The sequence below is a fragment of the Acartia tonsa genome, chromosome 7 (assembly GCF_053477335.1).
Source record: "Acartia tonsa isolate MP-2025a chromosome 7, ASM5347733v1, whole genome shotgun sequence".
Taxonomy (NCBI): Eukaryota; Metazoa; Arthropoda; class Copepoda; order Calanoida; family Acartiidae; genus Acartia; species Acartia tonsa.
In genome coordinates this window covers 44,614,194-44,620,193 of record NC_137266.1, presented here as the reverse complement: position 1 = coordinate 44,620,193, position 6,000 = coordinate 44,614,194, and the positions used below count along the sequence as shown (strand labels likewise).

Below are 6,000 nucleotides of genomic sequence, written 5' to 3'. Positions count from 1 at the left end.
ACGTTGTTGACTCATCATTGGTCAGGTAACATAAGTGATTTCCCTTTAATTTGCATTTAATAATATTTCCAAACGCTATAAAAAAGAATTTTCTTAAGTTCTAAATTGCTATCAAAAGACAAAAAACATTTTTAATTTGCTATTCATAATATTCAAATGATTAAAAGGAAAAAAAATTTCTTCTGTAATTTTACTTTTCAACAAAAAAATTTTATGTTTACTTTTTACTTTTAATAAGATTTTAACTGAAGCTTTCCGAGGAGACTTCAACATAATTGTAAAAATTTCTTTAAATAATAAAATTTTCTATTTTTTAAAAAGGAAATAAAACCACAACTTTTACATTAGAACATTTACAATAAGAGATTAAACATAGAAATCACTTGACTATTCCTTTATCCTGTTTAGTTTGAGTTTCTTGATTTCAGGTTTTTGTTGATACCAGTTTCAACCCAATTTTCTGTAATATATTTAATCATTAGTTTTACCGTTTCCAGTGATCTATATACATCTACTAGAATCTATCATTTTAATCTCTAATTTTTTTTATTTTTCTTGATAAATTTATTTTAATTATCTTTTAAACTTTCAATAACTTTGTATAGTCTATCATAAGTATTCCAAGAAAAGTAATATCTTTTTAATAATTTTTATAGATATTTTCTAAAATGAGTTGTAGTAATACCATTTACCTTCAGTTTAACAAACTTATGTCTGTGTTTACCGTGGCACAGGCATTCAAATTCCTACTCAATGAGCCGTTCAGCGCCATTTTGTTTTTATCAGGATCCGTTGACATATCCTTGGACACCCTAAAAGTAACAGAATTTTACTTTAATGAATTTTTTCACCTGTTATTTAATTCTATACATCTTTAAATTAATTATCTTTCTCAAATTTACCTTAGTTTATTATTGGTTTTATTTCTTTTATTTCATAAACATTTTTACCAATAATGCTGTATTGTTTTAAAATTTTCTTTAGGCATTTTCTATCTTAAATTTTATTTATCTTTTAAAATTTTCTTTAACCATTTTATCTTTTTGTTTAAATTATCTTTTTAAATTTTTCTTCAAATATTTCTTTAAATATTATTGTTTTATAAAATTTCATAAGTTGAAACCTTAAATATTTCACAAATTTACCATTTTAAAGTTTCATTAAATTTGAAACCTTAAATATATTTTTAATAGCATATGATAAGTATCTTTTTGAGGTTTAAACCTTAAGATATGGATGATATATGGAGGATTTAAGGTTTAAACCTTAAAATTATCGTAGAAAAAACATTAAACTATGGTATGGCATTAATTATCTGACAATTTATGAGTAAAAGGATTTGACGAGTATTTAATAATCACAGGAAATTTGAGTATTTAATATTATCTTTGAGCATTTAGTTTCCAATATCACTAAAAATGAGAATTTTAAGTATCATAAGCGTAAGAATATATTTGATATAATGTGTGAAATTTATATTTGAAGAAAAATTTTCTTTTAAGGATGGAACCCTGATTACAACTCTGTGCACGCAATTTCTTCGCTACTTGCTTGTCTGTTACTCCATAATAATGGTTTTACTGGTGACTTCATATGAATCCCATACAAAATTACCCCTTTTAAAATGAATTCACCATTTTTACTTTCATTTTAAAAGTATTATTACCCTTTACCTCATAAGGGTAATCTTTTTAGAATTACTTTTAACATATAATTCATAATTCTAAAAAGCTTCGAATTAATGGTTACCGTAAATTAATTAATTCAAAGAATTTTTGCTATGGTTTAATAATGATATTTCTGAACGTTTAACTATACTTTGTTCAATTGAGGGATATCTTTATTATAGTGTTCTAATAGATTTTACTCAATTCTCTATTCACTAGCCCATAGACTTTTATATTTTTTTCTGTAAGAAGCGTGCCACTGACAAAAACCCGTCTGCTCAAGAAGAAATTAGGTAATAATTTTTACCTCATATCTTTATTCCTGTCTCTTTCTCTATCTCTTGCTTGCTCCATTTTCTTCTGAAATTTCACATATATCATTAACTGTATTATAATTTTAATTTATTTCTTATTTTAAATAAATTAAAACCAAGAATTCTTGTTTACTATAACTGAGATCATTAATTATTTTAGTTTGAGATTTGTTTCATATAAGAGTATTTCTAACTAACTAATGTCATACCAGCTGCTTTACTTTAGTTTGATAGTTTTTTGTCCAGTTCTAAAAAGATGTTTTATTTAAAAGAACAGTCTTATGTTTGTTTAAAAAGATGTTTTATTTAAAAGAACCGTCTTATGTTTGTTTTTCTAAAGTTTTTTTCCTTGTTTATTATTTCCATTTAAAACAGATTTTTTATATTTCTTTTGTTATTTTTGATTAATAATTTATTTAATAATTTCTCAACAATATTTATTTCAATTTGATATATTAACAGACCGAGTGTCCCTTTTTTAAAGCATAATTTATAAAAGGACAGTCTCTTTTTTCTTTTGACTTTCTAACTTTGTTTTTAACTTTATTTCAACAATTTTTTATAACCTAAGTTATCTTTTATCATATTTCATAAACCACATTATCTTTTACAAGTCTTTCATTTTTATAATTTAATAACCCAAGTTATCTTTTATCATATTTCATAAACCACATTATCTTTTATGAAGAATAATTTACAAGTCTTTCATTTTTATATTTTTTATCTTATAAATTTTTCTTTGTAAGTGTCCCTTTAAAAAGGTAGTTTATAAAAGGACATTCTTTTATTTAATGTTTTCTTAAATAATCATTTTAATATGTCACCCCTGTTACAATGTATAATTCCGGGGGGGGGGGGGTGGTGTGGTTTTGTTTATTTGGTGTTTATAACTCTGACACTTTATCTTTTTTCCCTCCATCTTTAATTTTTTCAGTATGTTGGGGGGGGGGGGGGGGGGGGGTTGTGGTGTTGTGTGTGTAATGTTTGACCCTTTATCTTTATCTTTATATCTTTTTTTTCAACTTTTTTAAAACGCCCATCTATATGGATTTTTTTTCAATCAAGATAGAAAGAAATGTATCTTATAAATTATTATTTCAAAATAGGCAATAAGACATAAAGCTTTATGAAATTTTAAAAGATTATATATAATTGATAATTTTCATATGTATGATTTCTTATAAAGTTTATTAGTATTATTTTCCATTTTCATAAAAATTCTAAATATATTAGCAAGGAAAGTACATTCCTAATAATCATTGCAGAGAATATATATACAAAAAACATCTTAACATCTTAAATCTTAGTTCATCTTTTGTACACAAACTAGATGTGTCCAAATCATTCTACAGAAGACATACTTTTGATTATCTTGATATGGGTTGTACATCAATTTATTATTATTGTCTTATCCCTTAAACTGTTTTTAACCTATTTTTTAATCATATATCAAAAATATACTATGACACCAGTAGAAACAGACTGCAGAGCCCAAATTTGAATTAAGTCCCCAATAAACTTTTTGGGGGGGATTTAAAAATTAATTTTATATGTTGCTGTGATCATTTTGATGGAAGCAAAAGCAACTTTTAGTTTAGGGTTAAATTGTTTCTTACAGAACAATTTTATATGATTCAGTTTATATCAATACAATAATAAAAAAAACTCTACTCTGTTCGATGGAAATAATTTTTTTTCTTAACAATCAATTTCAGTAAAAAATTTAACATAATACAATAAAACACATTTGCTAAAGTTAAACCAATAAGATTTCTTGTTTCATTTCAATTTTTTATGATTTCCGAAAGAGTGTTTTCACAAAGTGACTTATTTACAATGTAGTTAAATAATTTTTATTTAATCAAAATGAAAAGAATGAAAACTATACACATAAAAGATACATAATTTTTAAAAATATTTTAAAAAAATAAGTTTGAATAATCTTATTTTATATCATATTTGTATATGTGTCAAAAATAATTTAGTTGTATTGCATAAACATTTGTTGACATCTTGGCATGTTGACATCAAATTTAACCCTTTACAGCCAATTTTTATGTGTTTAAAATAGGTGAACGAACACAAACATGTTAATGTTAATTCATTGGTATATTGTAAAGATTTAACTTTTTAGTGAATTTTTATAGTAAAATCATAAGTCCTAATTTTACTCTATACCAGAATACAATATTTATGAAGCAAAACACTCTAAAAGCTACGAATTTTACCCAAATAAAAAAAAGACCTTTTGCTTTGATCAAAATGACTACGGCAACAGTAAAAATTAATATTTAAATCCCCCCAAAAAAGTTTATTGGGGACTTAATTCAAATTTAGGCTCTGCAGTCTGATTTTACTGGTGTCATAGTATATTTTTTATATACGTTTTAAAAATAGGTTAAAAACAGTTTAAGACTCCTAACTTTTACAGGTCCAAGATCACCGACACCAATGTTTTATTAGGAGATGCAGAGCAACTGTAAAATTAGGGTCAACCATCCATATTTCATTAATAATTTAGGATGGTTTCTTTGAATACTTAAAAATTATTACCTTTTTTCCACATAAATTTTGGTAATCTTTTTCTGATTTTTAACTTTAAATTAGCAACTATATAATTCAAATTTGATCTTCCTTACTAGTTGTTTCTTCAAGCTATATCTCAATGTTCATTGTAAATTAACAAAAAATCAATAATTACTTTTTTTAAACAATTGCAAGGCACTTTGTGAGAAAGTACCAAACATTTAAACATGTATTATAAAAAATGTAATTAAGTATTAACCCATTAGTGCCGAACCGGACATTAAAACCCGGTTCCGAAAAATGGAAAAAAAACCGGTTTCCGGCTCCATAATTGCATCATTCTCAGTATGAATCCCTCCTCTACTACCCTGGCTTTCTTTTCCCCCTGGAGCAGGCAGTTAAGCTTACTTCCGTTTTATGGTATAGCTCAACAAAATTTGAAAATCATGAAATTCAAAATACCCCTTCTAACTTTTTTGTTTTTATAGTAAAGTCGCTGATTTTTTTCGTGAAATCTAATGTTTATTGACAAGTGCATCTATATGTGAATTCGTTTTATTCAAATTATTATTTTTTATATGATTTTTTTATCGTTTTTTTACGCCCTATTATGACCCGGTTCGGCTTGGCCATACATACCCGAAAATTTTAAAACCCGGCTCGGTTTCGGTTTTTATTACCCGGTTTTAACTTTTCAACCAATAAAAATAACAATTAACGTCATTAGTAAGGGTTTGAGCCACCATAATAACCCTAGTAATCTCTATAGGTGTCACCCAATAGTTTTATGATCGTTTTCTGATATGTAACACCCAAATTTTAATGTTCTTTTTTTGTAGTGTGTGTCTTTTAAAACTTCGAGCAATGGGTTTTTTTACCCGAAACGGCGGCACCTATAGCCGAAACACTAAATTTGAAATAAATCGCTTCGTATTATACTTGTAGCTCTTTAGATTACATGAGGTTGTGTAGTTTTCAATTACGGATCGTATCAAATTTCTAAAAAGTGTTCATCTCACTTTTGGCGTTAAAAAATTACATTTTTCGATTTTTGGTCAAAATAACCGGGTTTATACAGGTCAACCGGGTTTTAAAACTGGGGGAAAGCTCCAAAAACGGGTGTTAATGCCTGGTTGGTATTTATGGCCAAGCCGAACCGGGTTTTTTTGCAACTTTCCTGTGCACGCCACTAGAGCAAAACAAAAAAATACGAATTCCGTTTTGACCATTATAAAGCTTCCCTGAAACTTACAGCTCGATCGGCCCATAAAAGTGGCGCTCGGCACTAATGGGTTAAGTAAAACATTTTCATATAAATTTGTATAGAAAATATAATTCTTGGAATTGATTAAAATATTATTTTAATAAAGATAACACCCATAATTCAAACACATAGTTTAGTCCAACAAACAGTTTTCATACATTACCTTATCAAAAGTCTCAGGAATAAGGTGAAAATGAAAATAAATTAAGAATATGCTGTTTGTAAGAGT

General features: G+C 26.5%; 1 long non-coding RNA gene across 1 annotated transcript; it reads right to left on the bottom strand.

Annotated features, from left to right (window-relative positions):
• Nucleotides 1–261: 261 nt before the first annotated feature.
• Nucleotides 262–2,043, bottom strand: LOC145324335 (uncharacterized). Its single transcript, XR_013881247.1, has 3 exons — nucleotides 1,975–2,043; nucleotides 693–812; nucleotides 262–460 (listed from the first exon to the last, which is right to left on the bottom strand). It is a non-coding gene; the product is annotated as an uncharacterized LOC145324335 (long non-coding RNA).
• Between the last annotated feature and the right edge of the window lie 3,957 nt (nucleotides 2,044–6,000).